Source organism: Globicephala melas, chromosome 1 (assembly GCF_963455315.2).
Source record: "Globicephala melas chromosome 1, mGloMel1.2, whole genome shotgun sequence".
Classification (NCBI taxonomy): Eukaryota; Metazoa; Chordata; class Mammalia; order Artiodactyla; family Delphinidae; genus Globicephala; species Globicephala melas.
The window spans coordinates 15,708,089-15,727,592 of NC_083314.1; the positions used below are offsets into that span (position 1 = coordinate 15,708,089).

At 37.5% G+C, this 19,504-nt stretch overlaps 1 protein-coding gene across 1 annotated transcript in view; it reads right to left on the reverse strand.

Moving 5' to 3' along the window:
* GPATCH2 (G-patch domain containing 2) overlaps positions 1-19,504 on the reverse strand; it is a 172,774-nt gene that overhangs the window by 23,253 nt on the left and 130,017 nt on the right. The gene's annotated exons all lie outside the window — the stretch shown is intronic.

Consider the following 19,504-nt stretch of genomic DNA (forward strand, 5'->3'; position numbering starts at 1 on the left):
TGACAATTCACAGGATTAGAATTCTTTAATTATTTATCAGCTAGGTGAGGAAACAATTTGAATGCATTAATGCTGATCTTGATACTAGACAAGCTAACGTGATATTGGATTACCTTTGTAAAGACGTGATGTATAAGAATTAAGAAGCAGACCTTCTGCTACTCTTGGAACTAGTCAGAATTAGACTGTCTGTCTAACATGGACTCCTAAATTTACGAGTTTTGGAAAAATTAGAAATGGCTCAATTGGAAATCAAGACAAACTAATAAGATGGAAAAGCTGTAAAAAGTCTTCAAGATTTTCAAGCTATAGAGGACTCTTATGTTCATGTCCTGGATTATAATCCCCGACATGGGGTTGGGATAGTACCTGGGGATCATGAAGCAGAAATAAATAAAGCATGTTTACTAGAAAACACGACTGTTTAGTAATTCAGAGAGATATGTGGTAGTATACTGAAGTTTTATAGGGCCCAATTAGAAAACAACCAGATTATTAGAGAAAAATGTAAAAGGAAGGAACTAATTCAGGTAAAACACAAAATATATACTTCCACACTTATACCCAGGTGTTTAAATATAATGAAAAATTGGAGTTGGGGAGTAAAATTACTTTAAATACAGATTCTATCTATCATGTACAAAGTAAAGTACAATCAATGAGCTGGCTAATCCAAGGGGTATATACAACCAAAGAAGCATATTGTGAAAATCTATCAATATAGGTAGAAGCAAACGGGTATTTATCTAGTTTTCTCTTCCCTTTGTATTGAGTGCATAATGATTCTCTTTTATAAATATTTATAATTATTAAAATATTTTTAAAAATTAGTTCATTCAATTAATGATTAACTTTGCAGAAATACATACACACACATGTCAAAATGTTTACTAGTGTGTATAACTATAACATTTTTATTGGATTTTGAAGTGTGGTTTTGGCTCATAATACCAAGAAAAAATAAATGGCTATATTTATTTTATATATTATATATAATATAGATTTTATATATTTATTTTATAAGCATATTTATATTTATATATATTTATCTATTTTTAAAGCTACATCGAAATTAAAAAAATTAAAAAGTCACATCCCTTTTTTTTTCTGCGATACGCGGGCCTCTCACAGTTGTGGCCTCTCCCGTTGCGGAGCACAGGCTCCGGACGCGCAGGCTCAGCGGCCACGGCTCACGGGCCCAGCCGCTCCGCGGCACGTGGGATCTTCCCGGACCGGGGCACGAACCTGTGTCCCCTGCATCGGCAGGTGGACTCTCAACCACTGCGCCACCAGGGAAGCCCAGTATCACATCCTTTTTATAAAAAATTAATGAATTCACTGATTCAGCAAGCAATTACTAGTATCTGCTGCTGACTTAGCACAAGACTCCATAGTTATGGTGAAAATGAGGAAAAAGGAAGTGGAAGATACCAACGAAATGGAAAGTTCAGTTCTTATTATTGGAAGAGTTTTAAGTCTGAGTGGGGAGATTAAGTCAAAATATATGAAATAATTAGTGGCAAGCACAATGAACTTTCTTAATATTACTAGAGATTATGATATTTAGTCCTTAAAACAATTCTAAGCGTTTACTGACTATACCTTTTTTCTTTGTAGGGAAAAATCGGTGCTTCAATGGAAAACTATAGAGTACACCCTTCTACTCACCTGATTCTGATCCTATGGGAGCTATTTTACAACTCTACGTTATAGATAACTGAAAGCAATGGAAAATAACTCGTCTGCAGTAATGCAAGTGAGTTCTGTCCCGAGGAAGGACAATCCTCCCCGCTGTGGAAAAGCCAGTTTGCACCCATCGGTACGTTCATTCAATCTTCCTTACTCCATATACATTTGTGCTTCTTTCATTTCTCCTTTGAACCCATTATAACATCTGCCTGGTTCGCTCATTAATCAATGAGTTAAAATTTCAAATGCATATTCATTTTATAGCTGTAAAAGAGACATGATTTTACCTATTTGTACAACATTATCCTCACACATCTCCGATCCCTCTTGAAACCTCCCCCCTAGAAAAAAGACTGGAGTAGTTCACCTTCCGCAGAGCAGGTACCAGATAGGCGTGGCCAACAGGACTAGCAGAGGAGGGGAAAGTAACATTCTGAAAGTGGGAACAAAGTGGGAACCCGAATTCTGGAGTGTGGCCCTTCTGTTATGGAGCTGTGAAAACCAACCCATGGACTATCTACTTCTTATCCTCTTGTTAAAACATAGTAAATATTCTTAGATTAAGCCACTGCTGGTCAGGTTTTCTATACCTGTTGCTGAAAGTATTTCTAAATGATAAAGAGTTTGTTCCGTTCAGAGAATTTTGAGTAGTTCAGGATGTGTGGGTAGCAGTGTTTACAGAAGGAACTATATAATAGGACGGAAGAAGAACGCTGGGGCTCGACCATGGGCCATATGTGCCACATTGGCCCCGTGAAGGTGTTTGGATTTTATAGCTGCTGTGGGGTCATTAAAGATCACTTAGCAGAAGCAAGCTGGCCAGATTCATGGGATGCTGACGAGCTGGGGTTGGGAGAGTAACCGGGTTTGTGAGTAGTCCAGACACAAAGTTCCTCCCAGGTTATCAGTCTCTTTTATAATTAAGAATAATATCATGCCACACAATGAAACTTCTTCTGAAGAAATACCTTTTTAGAGATCATTAGAATACCCAGTAGCTGTTCATTGTGACTATTAAGATGGCTAGTTTCTACTTACATTGTTCTTGCACTAGTTGTATGTAACCGGAGTCTTCTAATTGCTTGAAAAACCATTCTCCCAAGTCCATATCGCCTTTAAAACTTTATTATTTTTCTTACACTGTTCAAATTTATTAGGAACGCCTGTTTACAAAGAGGGTGAAAAACAAATTCCAAGAACAACTCCCTCTTCTAAGCCTTTTTCTCATCTGCTGGACCCCAAATTCCCTTTTGGGTATCTGTACAGAACAAGTGGAACAGCACATTTTCCTTCAACTCCCCTCCCCCACCCCCAAGGTAGCTACATAAAGGAAAAGAGACAAACATTCAAGGAGAATAAAGTTAAAGTTAATAAAGTCAGTACACTGAACCCAAAGACCTGAGCCATAAGAAAAACAGCGAGCTGTATTTCAGTAATTCTATCAAGAATTGACTACCTGCTATAGCACATTGAGAGATCGGGATTATTGATCAGTAAGATTACTCATTTAAGCCTGTCCTCCCCCCTTTCCTTCAGACAGGTGCAACGGAGTTGCTACAAATAACACTAAGCAAGGTCTACTCCGTTATTTAGTTGTCATTCTTAATGCAAAACAGAGCAGTTATTTTTTTAAATTTAAAATCAATGAACGTCTCAAAGGCAGCCTAGTTACTTCAGCCTAAATGAGTCATTTGTCTTTGCAAAGCAGAACACGTGGATTATTATTCAAGGTGGTGGTTGGCAATTTTTGGTTTTTGTTTGTTTTTGCTGTGGTGTTTTGAAGAATGACCATACGTTGTCCTAGGAACAGATCCAAATTTGTTAAAAAAATGTTAAGGTCCTTTTGTAAGGCACTGTTAGGAAATTACCCATCAGCCCTAGCAGTATATGTGTGTCAGTGAGAGCCTTTGCTTGGGTGGAAAGAGGGGAAAAAGGCAGAACCTGGTAACTTTGTAACTACTAACACCTTAAAATACTAGGGGTAAACACACACATATCTTTAAGTGGAAAGGCTAAAGAAATAATGCTTTTTTGTTATGGATTTAATAAGCAGTGTCAGCTATGATTTGAAACACTGTTTCCCATTGTACTCATTCTGAAAATTTTCCTATTAAGTATTAGAAAGCAGAGCTCAGAGGGAAATCTTCGTTTTGTTCTGCTTTTGAGCCAGACTTCACTTGGTTATCCCGTCATCCTTTTAAATGGGGTGGTGGCGGGAAAGTGGGCATTTCATCCAGAGGAAAGAAAAAGTAAGAAACAAAGCTATAAAAAATCTAAAAAAACCTCACAAAGCAGAGACAAAAAATACTAGGGAGGACCACCTTGCCTGAGAACCTGTCTTTTGACAAGGGCTGACAAGGGCTGAAGCAGGCGGTGTCAAACACAATAATATTAAAGAGAAGACAAGAGGAACTTGTCTCTTCATTGTATGCGCATTTGGCTTTTCAGAGAATTAGGCCTAGTGAAAGCTGCCCCCTGGATAGGATGTGTTCCCAAGCAGCCTCGGACAAGCTGCAGAGAAGAGACAAACAGATGTGACTATGGGCCCTGGCATTTGGCAAGAACACTCACTGTCAGTTAGAAAAATATAAGCCTGGACAGGGTATCAGCTGCACAGAAATGAAGCGGGTCTGTGGTGTCACTGGAGGAGCAATCGGTGCAAATCCAGCCCTACGTGAACTTTCCCTTCTAGATCCAAATCACCCCCTCTTCCGCTTTATTCAGTGTCAATATGTCTCAACATATTAACTGAACGAGTAAACATCAGTATCTAGCACTTTTCCTTCTGTGCCAATATGCACATATCAAGTACTGTTGAGCATAAATATTTCTTAACTACCAGGATCGCATTAAATCCTTGCTTTTTTTTTTTTAACATTTATTATACTTATTTATTTTTGGCTGTGTTGGGTCTTCGTTGCTATGCGCGGGCTTTCTCTAGTTGCGGCGAGCAGGACACTACTCTTCTTTGTGGTGCGTGGGCTTCTCATTGTGGGGGCTTCTCTTGTTGTGGAGCACGGGCTCTAGGTGCGCGGGCTTCAGTAGTTGTGGCACGCAGGCTCAGTAGTTGTGGCTCGTGGGCTCTAGAGTGCAGGCTCAGTAGTCGTGGCACACGGGCTTAGCTGTTCCGCGGCATGTGGGATCTTCCCGGACCAGGGCTCGAACCCGTCTCCTGCATTGGCAGGTGGATTCTTATCCACTGTGCCACCAGGGAAGCCCTAAATCCTTGCTTTTAATGATGTTTTCTTTCAAAGCCCCTTCTTGTGCACGATAAACCTTTTGCATTTGGTATTGTATGTTCACACCCTGATCAATTGTTGGTTCTGGCGCCTTCTGTCTCTTGTGGCTTTGGTCATGTGGCGTCACGTTCTGTCTCAAGCCCATTTCCCCTCGCTTGGGAACAATCCTGATATCAGCGAGGGGTAGTTTAAGTTATAACTCTGCGCTGACGCAGTACTTGTGTCCCAGGATTTGGACCCTTGCTTTACTTTGGACATGTCCTATTTCATTATAAAACTTCTGATATCTTAGTTCTTTTATTATTTTTTATTTTATTATTATTATTATTTTTTGCGGTATGCGGGCCTCTCACTGCTGTGGCCTCTCCCGTTGCGGAGCACAGGCTCCGGACGCGCAGGCTCAGCGGCCATGGCTCACGGGCACAGCCGCTCCGTGGCATGTGGGATCTTCCCGGACCAGGGCACGAACCCGCATTCCCTGCATCGGCAGGCGGACTCCCAACCACTGCACCACCAGGGAAGCCCCTATCTTAGTTCTTTTAGATTTAGGTCATTGCCTGGACTTGCCCAGATGTTAAAATGCACCTGGTGACTGGATTTGTCTCTAACGCTGCAGGCTGACCTTCTCCAAGCGTCAGCTGCTCCTGGCCCAGGTTCCTGTCACCGCCTACCTGCTCGGGCGGTTCTTTACTCTGCGGTTCAATAACCTCCGATTACCTGTTGTCTGGGGCTCCACCCCTTGGATACCGCGATCTGCCTGCCGGGGTGCAGTTCCCCTCAACAGCTTCAGAAGGGTCTGTCCTGTTAGTGCTTCTTCCACCTCGTCTGAGAGTTCAAGTCCAGACGTACTTCTTCCCGATCTGCTTTACCCTGGTACCTAAAGGTATCTGGTGGCTGCTGCCAGAACTAATGTTTCCTGTGTGTTTCCTCTGTGCCAGGTTATACGCCAATACGGACGTCCCCCATGGAGCTCCCAGCGAGTGTGAGGGACAGCTGTGTGTCAGGAGGCTCTCGGGGAGCTCAGGGACCAGTCACTGCCCCAGCAGCCAAGGACTCTCCAGGGTCCTCAGAGCAGAGCCACGTGGCTGAACTGTAGTGAGCAAGGGGGTGACAAGGGGGGAGACGGTGGGAGGCTTCAGGTGGTCCGGGAACCTTATGAAATCCTGTGCAAAATGTGCATATGCATACTTTTTTTAGCAAGAAGGTTCATGATTCCTCTCTGATTCTGAACCATTAACAGAGGCATTAACACCAAACATTATAGATGGATACCAAACTAGTATTCATAATCTAAAATACCTACCTTAAAATTTCTATGGAATGTTTAAAATATGCTATACACATAGACCACCTTTGCTCTTTACAGTATCACAAACAATAGAATTTAATAATGTAAGTTAAAAAAAAAAGCCTCGTCCAAATATCTACACTTATCCTATGTTCTACCTAAAAAGCGACCCCCTTCATTTCTGTCTCCTCACCCTGCTTTACTTTTCTTCATAGTAACGAAACTAATATTTCCAAATTATAGACCATGCATATGTATTTGTTGAAAGGTATGGAAACTATGCAACGAAAGACTGGTGACGATTAGCTCCCCTGTGATGGCATCTGGTGGGAAGTTTCTTCTTTATGCCTCTCCTTAATATTGGACTTTATTTTTACCATGAGCATGGGACAAACAAACAAATTATAATGAGATGAATTAGAAAACAGCAAACAAGAGGGTTAATAAATATAAGTGGTTTTTGCAGCTGGGGGGTCTTTCTTTGTCAACGGCATGGTGGAACTTTTCCCACCGTGGAAACTGAGGTGTTTGTTAGATGAAGCTTTAGGTTCTGTTGGCCTGATCTGCCTGAGTCTCCGACAGAACTTCTTTCCTCTGACGCTGCCATTTCTGTTTTCCCAACTAGTTCTCCGAAAAGGCCAACTTACACCATATTTGTCAATGTTTGAGAAGGATTTTAACCAATCTTTGGCAGGTTACTTAAACTCCCTTTGCCTCAATTTCCTCACCTTCAAGAATTGGGATTAGATTAGTATTTACCTCAAAGGTTTTTTGAAGATTTTATTTAAAGATCACTGGTGTAAAACATTTGGTACAGTGCCTGCCCACACTAAGCAACTGATAACTGTTATCTAATAAATTTACTATTATTACCATCTCCACTTTACAGATAAGAAGCCCAGGGCACAGAGAAGTGAAATAATTTACCCAGGATCACACAGTACAGGGGACACAATGGTATAAGACAACCAGAAGAATGCCTAGTGTGGAGTGTCAGGAAACAGCCACGAAATAAACACATGATGGTATAAACTCATCACATCTCAACACTATCAATATGCTATAATAAGGATATAAATCAGGGTCATTTCTAAATAACAAGTAGGAATTTTTTTGGTAGTTAATAGGAAAATTAAATTCTTCCTTAACGTTTGATTCTGCTGGCTTTAAAGGTGTCATAGCATGTAAGAATAAAGCACTCATTTTCATTTCAAAAACTCATTAAAAACCCACAGGCCTCCTGTGAGTCTGAAACCCACTGACTGTCTCAGGTCAGCCCACTGCCACAGATTTTTCTCTTGGCCACCACTCGGTACTTCCCACTGCAAAGCTGACTTGCTTCTCCACCGGTGTGTTCCATGCTTCATCTAAAGCCCCGAGGGTCTGTGATTCTGGTGATATCACTCCTTGTGTGGGTTAATAAACACACACGTCTATATCCCTAAGCAGCTCATTTAAATGCTTCTTCTTTTTGTAGCTCTTCATTATTCTAAACAAATGGTACCTGAAAGTGGTGGAGGTTGTTTTATGCAATGCGGGTAGATATTAGAACGTTCTGAGTGTATGTGAGTGAGGACCTTCTCACATCGGGAGGAAAGTTAATCTTTTCAGAGAGCAAATTATTCAGGAAGGTTTCAAAAACTCTATGGGAGAACCGCTGTTACATTTTAGCTTCCCTGTTACCGCCATCATGCTTCCCATATTTGTTTAATTCCTTCTGATTTTGTTTTAAGGAATTGTCAGTCACCAAGTCCATGCATACGTGCTAACACACGAGCAGTGTGTTCTACCCACTAGAAAAAACTTCCTTGCCATGTTTCCTAATTCCGCCGTCTTTGAGAGCCTGCCTTTTCTCCCGTCGACGTTCTCCCAGGGCATTTAAATCTAAATGTTCTTTCGCTTCTTCAAACTTTACTAAAAGCTCGTTATCTTTCCAAGTGCCTTTTCTTTACATTTCTTACCTATCTGTGCATATCTCTGTCATTAAACTTGTCCTACTGTGTGTCCTCAAGTTGCTTTCGGATTAGAGTGGATCCTCAGTTAAGTATACGCTGGAAACCATTTTAGGCCAGGCACCATGTCTAATTCACAGAAGCTAGTTGTGCCTCTCATCTATGAGCAAAACAGTAAATATTTATTGAACTAAAACAAATCAAACTTCAGTAACAACTGTTGCCTCCACGTTCCACTTGGCAATCAATCATGCATTTTTTAGGATAACACTTTCTTGAACTGTTATTTAAATTCACTCAAAAATACTCATTTAACAATGAACAAAACTTGACTCTGAATCACGTATTTTACTAGACGCTAAACGAAACACAAAGAAGGATAAGAGCTCCTACCATTGAGGGGCTCGTGGCCTAAGGCAGGAGACACACATGAATAAGAAATTACTATACGATGTAATAAATCCCCACAGTTATAGCAGCAGGCCACCACTTTGTGGAAATGGAGAAAAATTCATTTCGCCTGAGTTCAAATTTTGATATTGTCTCTCCAGGCAGAATCTAAGATATTTGAGGCATCTTGGAGTATTCTTTTATTCTTCACACCATAGTACCTAGGAAAAATAGGCACTTAGTAAACTGATATTGACTTAATTTACTTGATTTCTAGCTATAACTATACATTTCTGGAATCTGATTATCATTGACATTCAGCATTGAGTTTCAACAATAAGTTTATTCTAATTTCCTTAAAAAATGATAAAGCTAGTATTGACTCTTAGGAGAGATAAAAAATTACTCAAAATAAATATGATTCTTTTGGATATCTCCATTAAATGCAAGAAGATATGTGTCTATATTTAAAAAATTGGGATGTTGGTCCTGATAACATCTTGCATCTTACATAAAAGAACCATCAGATCAGACTACAGACGCAGATATAATCCCACATTCTCTCTCTGATCAGACACTATGAAATGTTTCCCAGGATGGTATTCGGTATTGTTGCCATTTTATAACTATTAATACAATTATGGTATTCCTCATATTCTTAACTTTTTAAAGTGAAGTCCATGCATTATTCATTTTCACATCCACTTCATTCAGTGCAGTATATAATATTTGAATATATTTGTTGAATTGACTTTTTACTTATTGTCCTATTTGATAATTTCTGACTCTAAACCCAGCTTTAAGTTCAGTAGCATTTTGGAACAAAAGTGCTGAGTTTCTTTCCTTTACCAGTTTCAGGGAATAATGGGGTTAAAAGGGCAGGACAGAGAATATATTTTATTATCTTAAAAAACTATTTTGAATACATGTCGGTTTCTGAAGTCTTAGAATTTATTATCTAAATTACCAGGAACATCCAAGCTTATTGATTGTCAGCTATATATGGGGTATTATTCTAAACATTTTCACATACTGTCTTGTTTAATCCTCACAAAAACCCAGGTCTGAGGAACCTGAGGTCCAGAGAAACTGATACTTGTCATAGATCACATAAACAGAATATAAAGTTCTCATATTTGAACCAAGGAACACTTGCCTCGAAAGAATCATTTTTTCCCCTATACCACAGTACCTCATTCAACTCAGTTATTATACTCCATTTAATAAACATCTACTGAAAATGTAATGCGCGCCATGCCATAAAACAGGATCGAGAAATAAAAAAGATACGGCTTTCATCTGCTAGGGGTTAAAGTCATGGGGGAACATGATTTCAACTCCATATTCAAAGAGAATTCCAAGCAGGCGTGTAAGGCATTCTAGGCCCTTAGCTGAGAGAACACATCTGAAGAGGCACAAATGCCCTGAGGTGCACACATGACGTGCTGTATCTGGGGCTCTGTAAGCAATTCAATATGGTGGGAGCTGGACCCTATAAAGGAGTGGGAGGAGAGGACATCCCCTTGCAGCATCAAGTGTTAAGAAATTCAACAGATCTGTCCATTCATAATTATTTTAAATTCTCTAGAAAAAAAAGAATGAAGCTGCCTGTTTGACTGAATTAACCAGTTTGTCAACTACACTGATGATTAAATTCAGTGGAAAAATGCCTGACCATATTTTTTTGTAGATATAATTCTGGATTTTATTGCAGCTGTAGTCAGAAATGTACCGCTCTAATGAAGAGATGGAATCAAATGTAGATACATTTCCAAGGCAGATCTTGAAGTTGAGAGGTTTTGCTCATTCAAGAGAGTCTACAATTCACTCGCATGATTGAGTTGGCAGATACAGGCTTAAGACTGAGCTCAGCTTTGACTTGTGTAAAGTGTCCGTGACTTTGCTTGTTGAGAGGGGACTTAAAGGGATGTCATAATTCTATATGCTGTAATGGGCATCTGCTGAGTAAGAATACTGAAAAGCAAAGGAAAATAGGTTGCCACTTTCATCTCCATAATGAGGAGGTAATAAAAACTGGTTATTTTAATAACGGGCCAGAATGTCTTAAACTTCTGAAAGATGTAAGGAGTTATTTCTACTTTAGAATATGTCAGACAGCATTACCATTTAATATAAACTTACTTGAATTTAGGTTAAATTATTGCTTATTGATGGAATTCAACTGGGATGCTATGATCCAGTTAAAATGCCACCTCCTTTATGCAGCCTCTTCTGATTGCCATTGCCAGAATAATTTCTCACTCCTTGGTGAAAACAATGTTTTCTGCCTTCAACTAAGGCTATATATGTACATGAACTAATCCTCTAACCAGACTGTATATTCCTTGAAGGCAGTGGGGTCCATATCTGTTTTATTTTTTAAAGTAAATTTCCCTTGTCTCTTACAAGCCTTGCCAATTCAGGTACTTATTGAATAGTTGTTGAATGAAATTTAACAAGGCATGCCAGAGTTTTTAGACTAACTTGTCTTTATGATAACCAGTATTTTTATTGAGGTTCCAATTGCTATAATAAAGAAATGTTTACTTATGGAAATAGAAAACCACAAAACTTATTTGGTTCATATCTTGGGCTTCGGGATACAAATATCTGCAAAATCAAGCTTTTACATGTAAACCAGTTTTTAAAGTATATGCAGGTACCTTGATGGTAAAGTGTTTCCCTTTCTACATAATTTTGCATTTCACTAAGTGTAACTTTATGAAAGGAATGCCTTCAGTTACTCCACACTTCCATGACAGCTTTTGGCAGATGAATGAACATTTACGTACATAAAATTTCTGCAGACTTGTTAGCAAATGTTTGCTAGACTGTGAAATATATACAGTATTAGCTAGGTAAGGTAACAGGAAGCTTGTGATGACTACAGGAACACTAATGTTCAATAATTAGGAGGAAGAGTACTTCAGGATTCTCCTCATTCAATTCAATTGAAACACTTGCAAAGTTGGAGTGCCTTAGCTTATACTCAGGATTAGTTTTGCCATCAAGATCTTAGAACCAAACATCCTTTATAATTTTGGTAAACCAGGTCTATTACGCTCTGTATCTGGGAGGTCTATTGCCTTTAAATGTCCATGAAGAAACAGTATACAGAAATTAAATGTCAAATGTAAACTCTTTCCTCTTTTTTCATTTACATAATGAATTTCTTTGGAAAACCATGGAAGCCTCTACATTTTTTAATTTTCAGAAAACAAATGCCAAATGATCAAATAAAAATCATATTAGCTGTGATCAGTCAAAATGTCACTTTATTTTTGCTAAGCAACGTATAAGTGATCTAAATAATGTTTAAAAATTACTATTTCAGAAGAGTTCATGGTTTTTCGCTACTAGATTTGAGAAAACGGTCAAGTTATTTTTATACGCCTTAGAAGTAAGACTTGGAAAATAAAAAGGACACTGCTGTACATGTTATCTACCATTTGAGCTGGGAAAGTTATTTAACTCCTCTCTCTGTTTCCTCATATGTAAAATGAGGATAATAAGAATCTCTACCTCATAGGGTAATTTTGGAAATTAAATGAGTTAAAATAAAATACAGTTTTCCCTCAGTATCCACAAGTTCTGCATCTGCGGATTCAACCAATCTAGGATCAAAAATATTTGGAAAAAAAAATTCTAGAAAGTCCCCAAAAGCAAAACTTGAATTTTCTGTGTGCCAGCAACTATTTACATAGCATTTACATTGTATTGGGTATTATAAGTAATCTACAGATGATTTAAAGTATAAGGGGTGATATGTGTAGGTTATATACAAATACTATACCAGTTTATATATGGGAATTGAGCATTTGTGGATTTTGGTATTCATGGGGGAGGGGATCTTAGAACCAATCCCCTGTGGATATTGAGGTACTACTATACATCATTAACACAGTAAATTTTATGGTACTATTATATGAACTTTTTTTTTTTTTTTTTTTTTTTTTTTTTTTGCTGTACGTGGGCCTCTCACCGTTGTGGCCTCTCCTGCTGCAGAGCACAGGCTCCGGATGCGCAGGCTCAGCGGCCATGGTTCACGGGCACAGCCGCTCCGCGGCATGTGGGATGCTCCCGGACCGGGGCACGAACCCGTGTCCCCTGCATCGGCAGGCGGACTCTCAACCACTGCACCACCAGGGAAGCCCTATATGAACTATTATATGAACTGGTATATAGTGTTCAAGGCAAAGAGTAATTGGAGATGATGCTGGAATAGTAAGAACTGTAAGACCAAGAAAGGCCTTACAAACCATGTTTAGGACTTGATCCTAAGGGCAATGGGAAGCCATTAAGAATGTTTAAGAACACTCAAATACATATGGGATTTCCAAATGCCATTCTGGTTGGGCTGTGGGGAATGAATGAAGGGGACACGAGTGAGAGACTGAAAGGAGTAAAGGATAGTGCCTAGGGTTTCCTGACCAGGATATCAAATCCTGGTTCCACACGTATCACCTGGCCCAGTGCATTTTATTCACTTGGCACAAAAAGTCCTTAAAGTTGTGTGGAAATTGAGCACGAATATCATTTTTTTCTTAATATTTATTTATTTATTATTTATTTTGGCTGTGCCAGGTCTTAGTTGTGGCATGAGGGATCTTTTAGTTGTGGCATGCAGCCTTCTTAGTTGCAGTATGAACTCTTAGCTGTGGCATGCATGTGGGATCTAGTTCTCTGACCAGGGATCGAACCTGGACCCCCTGCATTGGGAGCACGGAGTCTTACCCACTGGACCACCAGGGAAGTCCCTGAACATCATTTTTCAAAAGAAACATAAGCAATATCATACTAAAAGACTAGAAAACCATGACATGCTATTGTATCAGTAGAGAAATGTAAACCTAACCACTTACTCTAATCACTTATTTTGCCACTTAAATATAGGCATGTTATGTAGAAGTCCTGGATTCCTGTAATTCTAAAAAAAGGTCATAACTAGAGTATTCTGAGAATATGGTGGCAGTGACACTGTGGTTTTTGAATCCACATAATAACATGTAGGATAACCCAAAACGTTTGGACAACAATAACTAGCCAGAGAGATGACAGCATTCAGAAAACAACAGAAATAAAAGGCAAAAAAAAAAAAATCACTTCAGAAATGAAACTGAACTGGACACAAGAGTAAATAAATATGATGAAGAAGTAAAAGATAAGAACATAATGAAGAATGGAAAATGCAAAGGATAAAAACGTGAAAAATAAAAAAAAGATTTGAGAGAAAGTGATAGCTACTGAAGATAGGCAAGGAGATCCAATATATGTATAATAGAAAGTTTTGAAACAAAACCAAAGCAATGAAACAAAATAAATATGAAAAATTATAATTGGAGAAAATCTTGAAATTTATTTTAAAAGTAATAAAACTACCACTGAAAGAGCCTACTTCATCCTTAGGAAAAACACATAGAATGACCAACATCATCATAGAGTCTAGTCAAACCCTTGGGTTTTAAAGAAAAGAAAAACATATACTGAGCATCTGGGCAACACCAAGCCACTTATATGTGAGAGAAAAATCAGACTGTATCACACCCTGAAAACAACATTTTACATAAACAATAGACTAATATATTTGAAACAATTAAGGAAAGAAAATATGAGCCATGGGTAGCATATCTGCCCAAAGTGACCTTTAAATATACAGGGTCTGGACAAACCATTAATAATATGCAGGGACTCAGGGAATATTGTTCCCATGAGACCTGCCGGAGGAATCAACCAGAGAATAGACCTCAGACGACAGAAAGAGCAGAGACGCACTGACTTCAGATAAGATAGGGATCATTAAAAACATATTTATTCATAGAATTAAAACTAAATGAACTGAATTAAAACTACAACTAGAACTGAAACTAAGGAGACAGTATAGTATTGAATGGCTATATGATTCAGACTGTAATACTACAGTGTAGTATTGAATGGTTATATGCTTCAGACTATATGTATGCTACACACATACGTACAGTACAACTACCTAAAAACGGAAAGAAATGAAAGCTATATAGGAAAAATAGAATAAATTTGCTGACCGTCCTGTAGGTATTAGCAGAGAAATAATTAACTTCAAAACAAATGTGTGGGAGAGGAATGAGAAGGGCAAAGAGGTTCCTAGCTTATTTCAATCCTGCTCAGAGCAGAGAACCAACTGCAAATAGCCCCCCACCCTCAAAAGGGGAAGGGGACTAAGGCTGTTATATAAAAGTATTAAAATAAAGATAATTATTACAAAAAATAAGCCTTCCTAAAAATCAAACGGTATACTAGAGTGAGAGTGAGAGTGAGAGAAAAGGAAATGGAAAAATAGGGAGAGAAAGATATGTCTGCTTATCTTAAAAATAGAAAATAAAATAGCCAATGGAAGGGTAAACAAAAGAAAACAAAGCAATAGCTACCTATATGACGGGGGGAGGGGAACAAGTGGTGAGGACTGAATAGAAGTTAGACTTCTTTGACAGTAACTTCTTGAGGAGATTTGATTGTGGAACCTGTAACTATTTTTATATTATTATAAAACAATAAAATTTTAAAAAGCAGTCTCTGAAAACTAAAATGAAACTAATGAACCTAACTATGGATTAGTATATCTATACTTAGAAACGATTTCAAGTGACTTTAAAACACGGGAATTTGTGCATTCCTAGTGAAATATAGACAAAGTACAAAAGGACTAGAAAAAGGGAAAAACTTAAACTATTTTCAGTAATTATTTTATCAGTAGTCATGGTGATATGGTGATTCTGAAAATACTGTGTATGTACGGTGGGATCAATAAAATGAACAATTATTATGCTGTCACCAGAGGTAATATTTTTTATGTTGAAAAAAGATAGATTAAAGCCAATGATGGAAAATACAAAAACAATGAAGTCTTGAATTTGAACTGGAACAATCAGTATGAGCTAATTTGTTAAAAAAAAAAGTCTAAGTATTTCACTAAAAAGGCCTCGAAATAATGACACCCCTAAAACGCGGATTGTGGGTTCTAAAATTATTTCCCAGTAAACGAATCAGCACTTCTTAAAGAAATGGCTGATTCTTGGTCTAGGCCAGGAAAGGTCCAAGGTAGCCTTGGAAATATAAACATACCAGAAAGCAAGGAAGAAAGCAAAGTCTCGTAGCAAGGAAACAGACTCAGGAACCCATTTAAATAGTCTCCCATTGCCCAAAGATGGGACAATTTTAACATCAATTAGGATGATAACAAATGGACTGAAACACATGGGATCTGTTTAAATCAATGAGTTAAAAAAAAATAGAACAAAATTTCACCAGTCACCTCCAGAAAGTGTAAGGAATCAATTAATTTTGAAAACTGATGGCTGAAGGAAAAGGAGCAAGTATTTATCTTGCTTTACCTACATGATCTGTAGCTCAGAGTAATCAAGTATTTGAAGGGGCTAAGTTTGAAACAGAAGTAATCCAATTAATGAACCAAAGTGAGAGGACAGAATTAACATATCACCGTTCTGTGACCCTTAGTGAATGAATTGGGGTAACCATCTTTATGGTTAATAAATCACAGAAAGAGATGTGGAAGGGAGAGAAGTCTAGGCCACCACCTCTGGAACAGTTTTGCCAAAACAAAACAACAAAACTGAACCTGAATCAAATCAATTCTCTAGCTCCAAATACCCACTGCAGAAAACTCAAGGGAGAGAGGAATAGGTTAAATGACACCGCGTGGATAAAATCAGCAACATTCCTCAGATGTGGGAAACTTTATAGGACAAACAATCTGACATATTTTTCTTCTTGTTTTTTTGTTTTTTGCCACACCACATGGTGTGCGGTATCTTAGTTTCCTGACCAGGAATCGAACCTGCTAATCTAACTTCTTCAAACAAAAAATTTCAAGGAAAAAACAAAGGGGGAGGAGGGCCTATAAATCAATGGGAACTTGGGATATATATATGTCAACCAATTTTAACAGATAGATCTCATTTGGATCCCAATTTAAATAACGTATAAGACAAAAGATTATGAAATAATTGGAGACATCTGAGTATCAGCTGTAATTAAACACACACATACATACATATATATTAAAGAATTATTGCTTTTTTAATAGATGTGATAATGGTATGGTGTTTTTTTTTTTCCTTAAGAGACTGTTATTTTTAGAGAAACATACTGATATATTTCAATTGAAATAAGATATAGATGAAACAAGGTTGGCCACATGTAATTACCTAAGACAGTTTTGACAGCTGCAGTTTTGAGCTTATATTTTTCTCTGTATTTCTGCTTATGATGACATTTTCCATAATAAAATATTGTTAAAAACTGCTTTTACCATCCTGACATTGCAAGTGAAAAGGCATCTTTTCAACTCTTAAGACTGCCAGTATGAAGCCATTATAGGTTTTTCATATTTTAGTGAGACTCTCCATAATTTTAAAGTGATCCAATCTGAAATTAAATGAAGTTATCCATGAAGTCCATGTCATCTAGTATGTATACATCCTTGGACTATAACCTGATATAAAAAGATTGCAGAAATCCCTATCTGAGGTTTATTGTCCTTAGAAAGGATGATGCATAGTTTTTATTCCATCTTTCTAATTAGTAATTTAAGCATATGCTCAGCATTTAATTCTAAATGTTTGCCTTTTCCCCAAGCTCGAAGACAGCTGTCCAAGATTTGAATGCCAGAAAACATTTAAATATCAACATCTGTTGAATTATGTTAATTTAGTGTAATATAATTGGGCATGAGTTGGAATTGATCAGAAGTATATGAAATAAACAAAAGATAAATTCCCAACAATATCTTAGTATACAAACAAGTCACTACGGGGTGATGAAAAAATATTTCTAGAGAGAAAGGGCAAGGAAAAATACTGATTATGAAGAAATGGATTCTTTTAAATACATAGCTCTAACTGTATGGGACATTATTTTGTGATATTTGAACTTATTTTTAAATTGGCTCAGAAGTGAAAGATAATTAAACTTAGCTAAAACAAGTGATAGTTAATAGCTTAATATTTGAATATATTTATAAATTAAGTGAAACATTAAAACATTCTAATTACTTATGTACTCATTAAATTTTTTAGATTGCAGATGATTCCTGTTATGTTATAAACAGTTACATACCTCAAAATTTAAGAGCTGATGTAACTTCTGTTCTATAGACATAAAATAGTATTTTAAACTGAAAGTGTTTTCCATGTGGCAGATGGTTTTATTAGGTTTATTCTGGGGACTGGAAGGTACAAATTATCAAGTAGTGGCCTTGTTTATTGTATTGCTGATTTAAACTATTAATTTTTATATCAATTCTTTTACTAATAAGTTAGGGATGTTTGTTGTTTGGGGAAGTATTCTGGCGCATATACACATTGCATGAACAGATCCCTGAATGCCCCTGTAATGAAATTCTAATGCAGGCAGCAGTAGCAATACAAGCTGTTGTGATGTGGCCCTGCAGGTGTGCTGTCACCATTTCCTAGGGGAACCATCTCTGGGAGTTAAAGGTCAGTTCCGTGCCCATGCCCATTTAATCACAGGACCAATTTGGGGAGTGCCAACTGTGAAACAGACACCAGTCTGTAAGGAAGTGGACTTCAGAAGACAAATTTATTTCAGCTATAGGTCATTGGAACAGTTTTCATATGCTAACTATTTATTATTAGTGACCATGGCCAAATTCAACTGCTGTTCCAGAGGTGAGAGGCTGTGCATACTTTTAGTCATTTGAAAATATCTAGTTCATCTATCAGATTTCAAGAAAAAGGGGAAACAGTAATGAATGTTTCACCACGGAGTACTTGATTGCTTTTTTACTTACTACACACTGGACATATTATATATTTCAAATGGCAAATCCCCCTTTTTTCTTTTCTGTGTGGGTTATTCACATTAAACTGAAAAGCAATCTCTCAAAATTCTAACTGGCTGATAATTACTTTTATTTAGTTTAATCACAATTTAAAATAACTCTCTATAATCATTAGTTTAAAATTTTGGCAAGGAAGCTTAGAATTTCAGGATGCCAAAAGGACAGGAGGCAGAATTGACTTTCTGAGAACAGTGCCTTTTTAAAATACAATAATTTGGTTATATAGAGTACAACAGATTAATTAAATTCCTTGGAAAGCACTTATGTTGCATATGTGGTATGTTTCCAATTATTCTACTCTAAATGCATCTATACCTAGAAGCTATTCAAATTAAAAAAAAATTATAACACATGTGCAATTAAATGTATTCCAGTTAAATAAATGTGGAATGCATACATTCTAATTAAAGGGAATGTGTGAATACTTCCTAATTGTTCATTCACACATACAGAAGAATGAATTAAAATAATCTAAAAGATACTTTTCTATCTGGAGGATTGAGTAAATGTTTTTAGAACAATAAAATTTAATGCTAATTTTAGATTTGGAAAAAGAAAAATAATAAAGGGCTAGAAATTTTATCTTGAAAATTAGTATTTTAAAAGCAGTTTCAAGCCATCATTTTGGAATATAAAGTATGCAGAATATAAAATGCTGAGTGATATAACTTGCTTTAAAATATGGTGTTGAATCATTAGTTTTTTTTTTTTGCGGTATGCAGGCCTCTCACTGTTGTGGCCTCTCGCGTTGTGGAGCACAGGCTCCGGACGCGCAGGCTCAGCGGCCATGGCTCACGGGCGCAGCCGCTCTGCGGCATGTGGGATCTTCCCGGACCGGGGCATGAACCCGTGTCCCCTGCATCGGCAGGCGGACTCTCAACCACTGCGCCACCAGGGAAACCCCGAATCATTAGTTTTAATATGACAAAAGAGAATTTGTTTTAAATTAAATCTTTACTAATGTAGGATAAGTAAGTCTCATTTTAAATAATTAAAGCATCACTTACTTTTGCTGATGCACTTAATTTTGTTGATACATTTCTGTGAAAAGCAACACTAGCCAAATACAGTCCATGTCATTAACCAGTAC